Below are 14,896 nucleotides of genomic sequence, written 5' to 3'. Positions count from 1 at the left end.
TTAGCTTTTATTGATGGATCCTGCCTACAGCAATGATTATTGTGGTTTTCTAATGATGAGTTTTAAATTTCCATCCATTCATTTTACATTTATTAATTGAAATGTTTCTGAACAGAAGAGTTGCCTATTCTCCCACATTTATTTATCTATTTAATCGTTTATGAACCCATGGATATTTCCCCCCCTGGGTTTTAATCTAATACCATTGTTATTTATTATATTACTCAAATGGTTCCAGCTTTGGCCACTGAAAGCTCTTTTGATTGGTTCCTGTGTCCTCCAGACATGCACCTCCTTCCCATTTGTTCATATTTTTCCAAGGTTGTTTTGACTCTTCTGGTTCCTTTGGATTTGCCTATGGATTTTAGGATAAGATTGTCAATTACTGTTTAAAAAAAAAGCCAATGGGAATCTGGTAGAGATTTCATTGACTCTCTGGATCAATTGGGGGAATATTGCCATTTTCACGGTATTAAGACTTCTGATCCATGAACATAAATGTCTTTCCATTATTTAGGTTTTTAATTCCTTTCAACAGTGTTTTAGAATTTTGAGTGTACAAGTCATGAACATCTTTTGTTCAATTTGTTCCTAAGGATTTCATTCTTTTTGAAGCTATTTATTATAAATGAAGTGGTTTTATTCATTTCATTTTCAGAGAGTTTGTTGCTAGTGTATAGAAATAGAATTGCTTTTTGTGCATTGATCTTGTACCCTACAAATATCTTGCTTATTAGTTCTAATAGATCCTGTCCCTTAGGATTTTCTATGCACAAGACTATGTCATCTGTGAATAAACATAGCTTTGCTTCTTCTCTAAACTGGATGACCTTCATTCCTTTTTCTTGCTTAATTGCCCTGGCAATTACCCCCAGTACAATGCTGAAGTGATGAGAGAGCTGCCATCCTTGTTTTATTCCCGATGTTAAGGAAAATCTTTCAGAGTTTCAGTGTTAGGTATGATATTAGCTGTTGATATTTCATAGATGTCCTTTATCAGATTGAGGAAATCTCCTTACATTCCTTATTTGTTGAGTGTTTTTACCATGAAATGGTGTTGAATTTTGTCAAATGATTTTTCTGCCTTTATTAAGAGGATCATGTTGTTTTTGTCCTTTATTCTATTAATTTGCTGTATTAGATTAATTGATTTACATATGTTAAACTAGCCTTACTTTCTTTGCATAGATTCCCATTGGTCATAGTGTATAAGCTTTTTTATATTATGTCATTGGATTCAAATTGCTAGTATTTTTGGATGGTTTTTACATCAATATTCATAAAGGATTCTAGTCTTTTTTCTAGATTCTAGCTTAGTTTTCTTTTCTTGGGATGTCTTTGTCTGACTTTAGTATCAGGATATTATTGCCTTCATAGAAAGAAAATATTCCCAGGACTTCCCTGGTGATGCAGTGGTTAGGAATCTGCCTGCCAATGCAGGGGACACGGGTTCGATCCCTGGTCCGGGAAGGTCCCACATGCTGTGGAGCAACAAAGCCCGTGAGCCACAACTACTGAGCCCGCGTGCCACAACTACTGAAGCCCATGTGCCTAGAGCCCGTGCTCCGCAACAAGAGAAGCCACCGCAGTGAGAAGCCTGTGCACCACAATGAAGAGAAGCCCCCGCTCACTGCATGCAGCAATGAAGACGCAACGCAGCCAAAAGTAAATAAATAAATACATTTATTTAAAAAAAAGAAAGAAAAAATATTCCCTCTTCTATTTTTTTTTTAATAGTTTGTGCAGGGTTCTTTTTTAAATGTTTGGAAGAAACTTGAGAACCAGAAGAGCTGATGGCGTAGCTCCAAGAGCTGACAGGCTCAAGACCCAGGAAGCGATGAGAGAGCTGGTGTTTCAGTTCAAGCCTGAGGCAGGAAAAAACCGATGTCCTATCTTGAAGGTGGTCAGGCAGGAGGCGTTCCCTCTTACTCATGGGAGGGCCAGACTTTTTGTTCTATTCAGGCCTTCAGCTGGTTGGATGAGACCCATCTACTTCAGGGAGGGCAGCCTGCTTTACTGAGTCCACTGATTCAGATGTGAACCTCTCCAGAATCATCCTCATAGACAAACCCAGAATCACATCTCACCAAATCTCTGGGCCCCCCGTGGCCCATCGAGTTGACACACAGAAATAACCATCACACCTTCCTCCTGTCTGCATTAAGTTTGGTTGGTACCTCTTTTTCTAGTGTCTTAAGTTGGAAGGTTAGGTTATTGATTTGCGATCTTTCTTCTTTTTCAATATAGGTGTTTTTAGCTATAACTTTCTTGCTATTTTCTGTTTTGGTTGTATCCCATAAGGCTTTGGTATGTTGTGTTTTCATTTTCACCAATCTCAAAGTAATTTCTGATTTCCATTGTGACGTCTTCATTGATCCATGTGTGTTGTGTAATATCTACATATTTGTGAATTTCCCAATTTTTCTTCTGTTACTGATGTCTACTTTCATCCCATTGTGGTCTGAGAACATACTGTGTATGATTTCAGTCCTTTGAAGCTTATTGAGACTTGTGTTATGACCTAACGTATGGTCTCCCCTGGAGGATGTTTATGTGCACCCAGCAGAACGTGCATTCCGCTGTTGTTGGGCGGAGTGTTCTGTAGATGTCTGTTAGGTGCAGTTGTCTTAGGGTGCTTTTGAAGTCTTCCATTTCCTTGGTGATCTCCTTCCCAGGTCTATTCATTATGAAAACTGGGGTAATGAAAGCTCCAACTATTATTGTGAATTGCCCGTTTCTTTCTTCGATTCCATCAGTTTTTGTTTCATGTATTTCAGGGCTCTGTTTTTAGAAATATATGTTTATAATTGTTACGTCTTCCAGACAGATTCTTTTTATCATTAGAAAATGTCCTTCTTTGTTTCTCATGCCATTTTTGTCTTAAAGTTTATCTTATCTGATATGAATATAGCCACTCTGGCTTTCTTTTGATTTCTGTTTTGCATGGTATATGCCCCCATCCTTTTACTTTCAAACTATTTGTGTCTTTGAATCTAACATGTGTCTTTTGTACACAGTGTGTAGTTAGATTATGATTTTTATAAACCTATTCAAAAGACCAGTCTCTGCCTTTTGATAAGAAGAGTTAATCCATTTATATTAAGTGTAGTTCAAATAATGTAAAATTTATGTCTCTGATTTTGCTGTTTGTTTTCTATATGTCTTATGTCATTTTTGTTCCCGTGTTCCTTCATTGCCACTTTCTTTTGTGTAAAATTGGTGCTTTCTGTGTGCCAATTTATTTCTACTGTTGCTTCTTTTACTGTATTTTCTTAGTGTTTTCTCTGGGGATTACAATGAACATCTTAAATGATTGTAAGCCAGTTAGAATTAATATCAACTTAATTTATTATCTATAGTATACACAAACTTTGCTTTTCTATATAGCTCTCTCTCTTCACTCCCCCATTTTGTGCCATATTGTTGTAAAAATTACATCTTTATACATATTAAGCCCATCAGCACAGTTTCCTAAGTATTATTGTACACAGTTGTCTTCTAAATCAAATAGAATAGGAAAATAATTACAACCAAAAAATACATTTGTACCATCTTTTATGTTTACCTTTGTAGTTCTCTTTATAGGTACTTTTCATTTCTTTGTGTGGATTCAACATACTGTCTAGTGTCCTTTCATTTCAACCTGAAGAACTTCCTTTAGTGTTTCTTGTGGGGCAGGTCTGCTGGTGACGAATTGTTTCACTCTGTTTACCTTGGAGTGTCTTGATTTCTTGTTCATTTCTGAAGGGTAGCTTTTCTGGATATAGATTCTTGGATGATAGCATGTTTCTTTCAGCGCTTTGAGTATATGATCCCACTGCCTTCTGACTTAAAGTGTCTCATGCAAAGTCAGTTTTTCTGGATACAGATTCTTGGATGATAGCATGTTTCTTTCAGTGCTTTAATATGTGATCTCACTGTCTTCTGACTTAAAGTGTCTCGTGGAAAGTCACCTTTTGTTTTGCTGTTTTAACACTGCCTCTGTCTCTCGGCAGTTTGACTATGATGTGTCTTGGGGCGGAACTCTTGTACTTTGTTCTACTTGGAGTTCACTGAACCTCTTTGATGTATAAAGTTTTACATCAAAATTGGGAAATTTTGGCCATTGTTTCTTCAAATTTCTTTCTGCCCCTTTCTCCCTCTCATTCTGGGTCTTCCATTATGTGTATGCTGTTATGCTGGATGGTATCCCACAGGTCTCTGGGCCTCTATCGATTCTTTTAAATTCCTTTTTCTTTCTGTTCTTCAGAATGGATTATCTCAGTTTACCTAACTTCAAGTTCACTGGTTCTTTCTTCTGCTCAAATCTGCTCTTGAGCCCATGTAGTGATTGTTTTTTCATGTCAGTTATTATAATTTCAACCCCAGAATTTCTTTTTTAAAATAAATAATTAATTAATTTTTGGCTGCGCTGCTGCATGTGGGCTTTCTCTAGTTGTGACGAGCAGGGGCTACTCTTCGTTGTGGTGCATGAGCTTCTCACTGAGGTGGCTTCTCTTGTTGCGGAGCATGGGCTTAGGTGCGCGGGCTTCAGTAGTTGTGGCACATTGGCTCAATAGCTGTGGCTTGTGGGCTCAGTAGTTATGGCTCATGGGCTCTAGAGCACAGGCTCAGTAGTTGTGGTGCATGGGCTTAGTTGCTCCATGGTATATAGGATCTTCCCAGACCAGGGATCAAATCCATGTCCCCTGCATTGGTAGGCAGATTCTTGACCACTGCACCACCAGGGAAGTCCCAGAATTTCTCTTTAATTATTTTAAAAATAATTTCTACCTTTTTATTGACATTCTCTACTTGGTGAGATGTCATTCTTATGTTTTTCTTTAGTTCTCTAGACATGATTCCCTTTAGTTCTTTGAACATATTTATAGTAGCTGATTTAAATCTTTGTCTAGGGCTTCCCTGGTGGTGCAGTGGTTAAGAATCTGCCTGCCAATCCAGGGGACACGGGTTTGAGCCCTGGTCCAGGAAGACCCCACAGGCCGTGGAGCAACTAAGCAAGTGTGCCACAACTACTGAGTCTGCACTCTAGAGCCCGTGAGCCACAACTACTGAGGCTGCATGATGCTACTGAAGCCCGTGTGCCTAGAGCCCACGCTCTGCAACAAGAGAAACCACCACAGTGAGAAGCCCACGCACTGCAATGAAGAGTAGCCCCCACTCGCCGCAACTAGAGAAAGCCCACATGCAGCAACGAAGACCCAATGCAGCCCAAAATAAGTAAATAAAATAAATTAATTAAAAAAAAATCTTTGTCTAGTAAGTCCAATGCTTGTGCTTCCTCAGGGGAAGTTTCTACTGACGGCTCTTTTTTTTCTCTCTTATTGACCTCACTGTGCTGTTTCTGTTCAAGTCTCATAATTTTTTGTTGAAAAGTGAACACTTTGGGGAATTCCCTGGTGGTACAGTGGTGAGGACTCTGCGCTCTCACTGCCGAGGGTCTGGGCTCAATCCCTGGTGGGGGAACTAAGATCCTACAAGCTGCATGGAATGGCCAAAAAAAAAAAAAAAAAATTCAGAAGTGAACATTTTAGATAATAGAGTGTGACGACTCTGGAAATTAGATTCCTGTCACCCTAGAGTTTTTGCTGTTGCTACTGTTTGTTTAGTTAGTGACTTTCCTGAACAAATTCTATAAAGTCTGTATTCTCTGTCATGTGTGGCCACTGAAGTCTCTGCTTGGTTTGCTCAGTGGTTAATGAATATTTGGACAGAGATTTCCTTGAATACCATTGATCAATAAATCTCTCAGACTTTGATGAGGGCACTTCAGTGCTCCAGCAGGCAGGTTACTACTCTGCCTTAGCCTTCAATTCCTCCTTGTACAGAGCCCCAAATTCAGCGGGAGGTGAGAGATTCGGGCTGTCTCAGGTTTTTCCTGGGCACGTGCACCCCCTTGCACACGTACGTGGATTTCTGGTTTCCCAGGAATATGTTGGAACTTCCCCCACCAGTGCCCGCTGGGCTGCTGTTTTTTTATAGCAATTGTTACTGACATGCTGTTGGTTTTTAGGCCACCACACTGTTGGGAGAGGGGAATGGGGTAGGGCAAGTTAAAATGCCACAAAGCTCTCTGCTCTTAAGATTCAACCATTTTATTGAAGAAATGCTCTTCAAATTATTGGAGGCCTTAGATGAATTTCTAGAGTCCTAAAAAAGTTGTTTTTGGTCATTTTTGCAAGTGTTCGCCTTGCTTTTATGGAGGAGCAGAGTTTTGGAGGTTCTTACTCCACCATCCTGAAAATGCTTCTCTTCAGATTTTAAAACTTTCCATCTCAGTCAAGGTAAAGCGTGACAAGCTTTCTCGTGATATTTGTGTGCCGCTAGGTGGATTTCGTTCATATTCATTCCTTTCACTGAGATTGTATGGGGACCGTGGCTTCACGCAGAAGTCTCAGTCCAAACACTTTCCCCTTTGGTGCCTATGGGCTTCATCCCCTGTTCTGGGAGCTCATTTCAAGCCCCTTATCAAGACCAGCATCTGGGAGCCAGCCCCCAGGCAGCCACAGTGTTAGCTCACCTCAATTACTATTTTGGGTCATGGAAATTTCCATCACTCTTCTGCAAGTTCAGATCTCCTTTTAAAAGATGTGTATCATATTTGCCTGGCATTTCTAAGCTATTTTTTATTCAGAAGTGTTCTCAGGTGATCTTGATTGGAATATTCCTAGGGAAAAAAAGGAGCACTGTCTATTTTACCGCTCACATAAACATACACACGTAACTACCAAAATGCAATAGGTACAACCACGATGAAGACAGTGGGTACAATTATCTTGCATGCAGATGAGAGAGTCTGACCTGGGTCCAGGGTTGCTCAGGACCATCCAGTCCACCTGTGGTCCTCACAGGAGGTGTTTAATGTGATGGGAGGGGAGTGTTTATTTAGGGTGCTGCTGACAGCCAGGACTAAGGGAGCCTCCTGTAGTCCCAGAGCCTCTTTGTATCCATAAAGGGACCTACTTTTCCTGAAGCAGCAGCCTAGAGCTTCCAGGACTATTGTTAGGGACTCAGGAACCTCCCCTGTCCGTGGAAATAGTGGAAGGTGCATAGATCAAAGTTCAGTGGGGAGATTGTCTGCTCACTACAGCAGGTGACAGGAGATGTTAGAAGAAGAGTGTTATGGACTGAATGTTTGTCCCCAAAATCCATACGTTGGAATCCTAAACCCTAATGTGATGGGGCTAGGAGGTGAGGTCTTTGGGAGGTGATTAGGTCATGGGGGTGGAGCCCTCATAAATGGGATTAGCGCCCTTATGAAAGGGACCACAGAGAGCTCCCTCACCCCTTCCACCATGTGAGGACACAGTAAGAAGACGGCCGTCTATTGACGAGGAGGTGAGCCCTCACCAGACACTGAATCTGCCAGCACTTTGACCTTGGACTTCCAGCCTCCAGACTGTGAGAAATAAATGTCTGTTCTTTATAAGTCCCCCAGCCTGTGGTGGTCTGCTAAGCAGTTAAAACTGACTAAGACAGAGGGGATGCCCTGGGAGAGGTCAGGATGAATTTGGTACTCCTGGAAGCTGATCTATTTCTATAAGGGAACTTTATGGGCTGGGAATGCGGGTGATTACTAGATTACCAAGGACTCTCCCTTGGTGAAAAGAATGCATCTATCTTAATGGGGTTCAAAATCCAGCAGGGAGAGATGTGTAGACTAAGGACTGAATAGGTGGTGGAACTGTTCAGAGGGTTGATGTTTTCTTAGGAAAAATATTTGGGAATATCCCAGTCATCAGGACGTAAATATCATATCTCCCTCAACCCTAGCATTTGAATATGTATATTCACACAATTCCACTTTTTTCCTTTTTCCCTGCTTTCTAACCACGTAGTAATTTTATAAGCTCTAAATTTAGAAAGCCACAGAGTGGCTGGGATTAAGCTCCAGGCATTTAGATGACTGGGGCCCTGTTTTTACTCAAATCCAATTGTTAGAGAGACCAGTGAGAGGGTGGAGTCTGATGTGGTAGAACCAAATGTCTCCATCATCGTTATCATCGCTGTGTCATCAGTGACCACTGTGCCCTGAGCGCTGACCCATGTGCAGGTGTTCTGCTAAGTGTTTTATGGGAACCATGTCATTTAAACCTTTCAGTTTCCTGGGGTTTCCATTATTCTCCACACTTTACAAAGAAGGAAAGTTAAAGAGGGTAAGGGAGGGAGCTGCTCATGGCCGCAGAGCTACGAAGTTGCAGATCTGGGATTTGAACACAGGATTTTCTCACTCTGGAGTGCATAGTGGAATTACCATGGTTTTTCCTGACACATTTTTCATAGGGAAAATTCTAGTCGCCCAGCCAGCAGCCAGGGTCGGCTCAAGTGTCTTCCTTGAGTCCACTTCCCCTGATCCCGGGTGTAGTTGTGTGTATCAGGGACATGTTAACCAGCAAAAGCCTGCAAGGGAGGGGCAGAAGCAGGGCAGGGAAAGAGCTGGTCCCTTGTGGTCTCAGCAGGGTCTCTGCAACATAAGGGGTTGGGCTCCAGAACATAGAGTGTGCTGCAAAGACCAAGGTCTCTCCTTTTATGCTCTGCTGTCGTTGGCCAGGACTCTCCCCTGGGGGTTACCTAACTTCTAGGGCACCTGAAAGCAATTCTCAAAAGGAGGCAACATAAGCCATTAGCACCCAGCACTCAGGCAATGGGGAGACGGCGCCATTGATCGAGGATCTGAGAGGGGCCCCAATAGGGTCTACTACATTTCGCCCTCGCAGCCTCAGAGTCACCTCCTTCCCACAGTAAGTTCACCTCAGCCAGCCACAGGTTCTCCATGAGCTTGGTCTTAATTCCTGGGAAAGGTTATAAGACAGTCACTGTGATAAACAGCAGCCCCACAGCTACAGTGGGTCTCAAGACTACAACTGACGCTCGTCATCTCCTTATTCTAGCCGTCCTCCCCCGAATTAGTTCTCCTCCAGGTCTAGCTGACTTGACTACAGAGGGGACCCACTAGAAGTCCTAGTTACTCTGCCCTTTAAGGCCATAATTATTGTACTTGCCCATTTACAGTTAAAACTGGGCACTGGAGTCCCAAAGCTCGTATGAATGATCTCAGTGGATCCTATGAATGCCAGCCATGTTCCTCCGTATCCCACTATATAGCAGTCCCCCTTCCAGCCACCCAACGGTCAGGATCAATTATTCCTTCCACGGCAATGGCTCTCTTGTGTCTGCTGCTTTCCTGGTACAATGAGGCACGAATAACTAGAGGGAACTGTCCTAAACTCAGTGGGACTCTTACGACTGTAATCCCTGGTGGAATGTGTTCTTCTGGGAACCACAGAGCCAAAAGTGTGAGGATGGGAAGCTCCCATTCCCAAAGTGAGTCACTTGGGGTGATGGTGAGAGGGACCACCTGTTGTCTACTTGGTTCTGAAGTCCATGTGTTCAACCAGGTGTGCTTACAGCACCATACAATTGTTCCCGGCTTAAGGAGCATCCCCTGAATGAAGGAATAGCACTCCACGTTCCAGAATGTCATCATTCTGAGCTGCACCACAGGGGCCCATCCATCCCTCTGCCAGGCTGGCCAGTTCTGGATAGTGTGGTACATGGTAGGACCAGTAGGTCCACGGTCAGAGGCAACATGGTTCAAGACCCTCTGTTACTGAATCGGACACTCTGAGTTCTTGGTTATGGTGCCCGAGGAGATCATTCCACGTGCAGGAAAAGCAAACCCACACCTAGAACACACTCCATCAGGACGAGCCCCTGGACTTTCCAGCACGGAAATGTTTCCATGCAACCAACTGGCCACCGAGTGGCTGGTTGGTGTCTTCAGGGGATGTTGTGGTGTCATGATAGGGAACTTTAGGGTCAGTCCCTGATACTGAGAGCTGGACATACAGCAAGAGTAGAATTACATCAACCGCAGTGAGAAGAAGTCCAGACGGTAGCTTCAAACTCTATTGCTATGCCTACTCCATCTGTGAATGCTCTGCCCAAAACAGGGAGTGCCGAGGACAGAGGCTGCCCGAGGACTGGTCCAGCCATCTTGTCCACGGGGCTGCTCGGTGCCCCTGGTGGACATCGTCATGTGACTCTGGCCCCTCCTCGAGGTCCATCCAAACGCCTCTTCCCTAGACCTGCTCATCCCCTCTCTTCTTGTCGGTTTCCTCCCAGCCCTCCGAGCAGCTCATGAAGCGTTCACCACTGCCCATGAGTTCGTGTAAATCCTCCCCTGGGACACTTCTCTCTCTACCCAAAGCTCTGCCTGAGGAAGCCTCCCCTCACCATGTCCTCCAGTGTCACCTCTGCAGGGACTGCAGGGAGCAGCGCTACAGCCTCGATCCCTCTGCAGCTGGCGGTGTGCTATGAGCTGCACTGTGTCCCCCAAATTCAAGTGTCGAAGCCCGAACTCCCAATGTGATGGGAGTCCGGGTGCAGCCCCTGGGAGGTGGCTAGGTCTAGATGAGGCCACGAGGGTGGGACCCCATGAAGAGATTAGTGCCCTGATAAGAGGAAGAGGAGACCAGGGCACTCACTCTCTCTCTTTTTCTGTCTCCCTTCTGCCCCATCTCCTATGTCTGGACACAGCAAGAAAGCAGCCTGAACTGACTCAGACAGGTGGTTAAGGGGGAGTCTGACCCAGAAATCCCACCTCAAGGATTTGATCGTTAAGGAGCAGATGACACCCCTGTGCAAAGACGTATGTCCGAGGGTGTATGCCTCAGAGCCATCACCGTGGGAAGTTATCCACTCTTAGGAGGCCGAGCGAATAACCAAAATGAATTCCACTTACAGAGAGCCCCACCTTTGCCCATCATTCTGCGGAGATGCTCACGGGCTCCTGGGAGGCAAGAGTGAATCGGGCGCTCAGCTCCCCTCCAGCTCAGCCTGATGCTCAGGCTGGGAGAGGAGCCCCGGCAGGCCCACCAGCCCTGCCCCCTGCCCACAGGTGGGGGGCCCCAAGCCAGGGCGTTGGGGCCACTTGACAAAGCTGAGACATTGGCCGTTACAGATGGAGCCCCTCAGGCCTCTCAGTGGGGCTGACGGCTTTCCCTGGAGCCTCCCTCTTGGGAAGGCCAGGCCACTTGGCCACGTTCTGTGGAGAGGACCCCGGCTGTGGCCGCACAAAACAGAGAGAGGGCTGAAGGCAAGGGGACCTGAGCCCTGGGCTCCAGGCCGCCTCAGCCCAGCCCAGCCCTGACCCCAAAGCCTGGCCGCCCCCGGCATCTGCTGGCATTGGGTGTGGTGCTTCCCGCGGCGTGGACCTCTTTACTTACCAGGTCAAGGCTGATGGGGAAACACCCCGAATCCGAGAGCCAGCTTTTAACGGTCAGCAGAGGACTAGGGATGATGACATCCTTCCTGCCCCAGGGCCTTTGCCCGTCCCATGCTGTTCCCTTGCCACGCTGGAGAGCTCTGCTGCCAGCTCCCCCACGGCACCCTCTGTCTTGTCTTTGGGGCCTCGGCTCAGTGGAGACAACTGCAACCACCCGTCCCTCAGCCCATTTGTCCCGAACCCTGTTTCATATTCTTCACGTCGCGTACCCGGCTCCGACACCACCTGGACGTGTATTTGTTACCTTGCCCCCTGCCCACCCCACTTCTCCCGCCGAACAGCCCAGCACGCTCAGCCAGGGGCTCGGTACATGCCGTGGTGCAGTGGGAGGGCAAGGCGGGGACCCCGGCCTGGTCTGCACTAAATCTTTGAAACAACATCCTTGAAGATTCGGCCACTGAAGGACACAGGCAGGGGAGGCGGGACCGCTGCTCTCCCCCAGGGCGGCGGACCCTGTCCCGGGCTCCTGGCACCTGCCGAGCTCCCGGCCGCTTGGGTGTAGCTGTTTCAGGCTAACCGAGCTGCTTGGGAACATGGTGATAAGGGCCGAGCACGGGTAATGGTTACCTCCCGGCCCTTGTGAGAATGGCGAGTGCGGTGTGACTGTTTGAAGTGTCTGCCGCTGGTTTTCCAGGGGTCCCTCTCTTGGGAGTCTGGAGAGGTGTTTTGCGCCGGTTTCCATTTTTAGGTTGAATTCCTTTCTGGAAAGCTCCAGGCATGTCTTTGGCACGGATGCCCGGGGGGCACAGCTCTCCCCCGCCGGGCTCCCCGAGGCTCACGTTCCTCCCTCGTCTGCCTCTTTCCGATGGGATGGGGCAAGCTCTTGACGCAGTACTGCTGCGTGTTTGAGGTTCCTACGAGGAAAACGCCAGTCACGAACACGCCCACCCCGGAGAGCGTAGGACCCAGGCCTGTGAGCTGGGCGCACGCACGTGGGGTGGCCAGGTTTGCAAATACAAGTTCAGGACGCCCAGTTAAATCTGCATTGCAGATAAACAAGGAGAAAGGCTTAGTACATGCAAGTCCTATGGCAGGTGGTAACCCCACCTCTGCCAACCGAGGCTAAAGTCAAAAACACACACGGGCACACCCCTGATTAACCGGCCACGTCAGGGGACGCCGGGCGGGGAGCTCAGGGGTTATCCTGGAAGGCGTGGCCCCAGATATCACTGTCCACAGACCTCCATGCCCTGGTGGGCAGGCCTGCGAAGGCATGTCCAGCCTGTCAGCCACCAGCCACATGTGGCTACTGCCCGGTGGCCTGGGGCACTGAGCCTGTCGATGGACACGGTCACAAGAGGCTGCGGCTACCCTGTTGGGCAGGACAGGTGGAGAGGGTGGTCTATGAAGCTCCCCTGAGCCTTTGTGCAGATGTCTGGAAATTTGGAGGAAATTGTCCCCAAACTGGGGAGAAGAGGCACCCCCAACCCCGAGGATCTAGAGGACGGTGAGGGTGGGGCGTGGGCAGGGCCAGCTGGCCTCAGGCCTCTGGACGTGGTCTGGCCATGGATTTTGTCCAGCTTGAAGGACAGAAGCGGCAACGACACCAGCTGATCCGTACATTTTCACCACCCTTCCCCATCTGCCGCAGCGGGCCTGGCCAGATGCTTTGCTGTGCCCACCAACCGGGACTGCCGTTCCCTGAGCACTGAGATGGTTGTCAGCCGGGAAGGAGTCAGGCAGAGAGAGCACAGGAGGAGGGGGCTCGGGGGTCCGGTTCTCCCTGCCTTGGGTCAGGAAACCCCTGGTGGTTGGAGGGCCCCCCCCCCCCATACTCACCACCAAGATCTCAGATACATGATCCTGGCTCTGCCCAGGGAGGCTTCTCCTGAGTGCCCTGGAAGGTCTCCCTCTTCATAGGCCAGCAGTGTTTATTTGTACAGAAATCTTGTCCCCAGCCCCCGGCATTCTAGATCTGTGGCCAGTTGCCCAGAGTCTGACGCCGCCAGGGGGGACAGTGAGATGTGGCCTGGGGCTGAGATGGGGGGATGCCTCCCTGTGCCAAGAGCTCCTCCAGCCTCCTCTCCTCCAGGACGCTCCAGGGCGTCCGCCACCCAAGCTGGGAACGAATGCTGAACATGAGAGGTTGCGTTTTGGGTACCTTTTAAGAGAAGGTCCTGCAGATCCTCTTAAAAAGAAAAAGAACAGTCAGGACAGGGGAAATGGGTCATTTTAGGAAGGCAAGCTGCTGGGTGCGTTTCATCCCCACCGACGTTCCGCGGCTGCAGGGAAAGCCGCTGCAGAGGTGTGTCCGCAGGCTCAGGGCACCTGGCGCTGCCTCACAGCGGCTCCGGCAGGGGAAGCAGCTCACAAAGGGGATGCTTTTCGTCACCCATCATGGCACCTGTGTTTACATAATGTCAACAGATGGATGCTGGTTGCAGGTACACAGATCAGACCTGACCGTTGTCCTGTGAATCTTCCGGGCTGTTGTAACAAAACACCACTGCCGAGGGCTTAACAGCACAGAAACGTGCTCTCCCGCGGTCTGGAGGCCAGAAGTCTGAGTCCAGGTGTGGACACGGCTGGTTCCTTCTGGAGGCTCCAGGGACTGTCTGCTATGTGCCTCTCCCCAGCATCTGGTGCTGCCAGCTGTCCTTGGCTTGTAGACACATCACCCCTGCTTCTGCTGTCACGTGGCCATCTCCCTGTGTGCCTCTGTTTTTGCTTCTTCCAAGGACACGAGTCATTGGAACTAGGTCCCATTCTAATCCAACATGACCTCATCTTAACTTATCTGACTGCATCTGCAAAGACCCTATTGCCGAACATGGTCATATTCCGAGGGGGTGGCCGTGAATCTTGGGGTGACAATGACACAACACACAGGTTCACACATCCTTCAAAGCTGAGCGTGGATTCTCCGGCCTGTCTCAGCCATGATTCCAGTCTCTTGGGACCCATCTCCTGGTGGCCCCGGCCACTTTCCTGATGTGTGGATCAGGCTGGAAGGGGGCGAGGCCAATGGGGGGCTCCGTCCTCGGATGGGCCCCTGGCCCCCACCATGATGGGGACTGCTCTACGGGGCCCCAGAAGGTATGCAGCCGCGGGGGACCGTGTCCGCATCAAGACACCTCCACCTAGAAACCCGAGCTGTCGGGAGGGACGCGCATCCTCGGAGAAGGGGCAGCCCCTCCACTTCTCGCCATGGGCTTGTGAGGAAGCAGCCTCGCCATGGACAAAAATCCTTTCACCTGGAGTCGAAACTCCACGGAGAGGATAAAACATGTTCCCCCCACGTCTGGCTTTCAGAACCGATGCCACTTACAATATGAAAAATGTCGGCTAGCTGGCTGGAGTCAGCACATGGTGAAACGGTTAGTCCCCGAACCTTGGGTTCCAGCCTGTCACCCTGCCCCCACCCAGAACACAAAGCCTTTTCTTTCTCCAGCTGGAAACGCGCACGGCCCATGAATGCAAAGAGCTCTTTCAACATTAGATTTTAAATTATTTGAATTAAATCTGGGATCCTTCCGGGCCCTGCGTGCTCCGGGTTATTTATCACTGGCTAAATGCAGAGGACTGCAGGGCCTCTCCAGGGACGGCCCTCACTTAGACGCTGCCTCTGAAATGTTATAAACTATTTAAAACCGAAAGCTTGGCTGTGTC

Source organism: Neophocaena asiaeorientalis, unplaced genomic scaffold (assembly GCF_003031525.2).
Source record: "Neophocaena asiaeorientalis asiaeorientalis breed wild unplaced genomic scaffold, Neophocaena_asiaeorientalis_V1.1 scaffold489, whole genome shotgun sequence".
NCBI classification, from domain to species: domain Eukaryota; kingdom Metazoa; phylum Chordata; class Mammalia; order Artiodactyla; family Phocoenidae; genus Neophocaena; species Neophocaena asiaeorientalis.
This window is presented reverse-complemented; position numbering follows the sequence as displayed.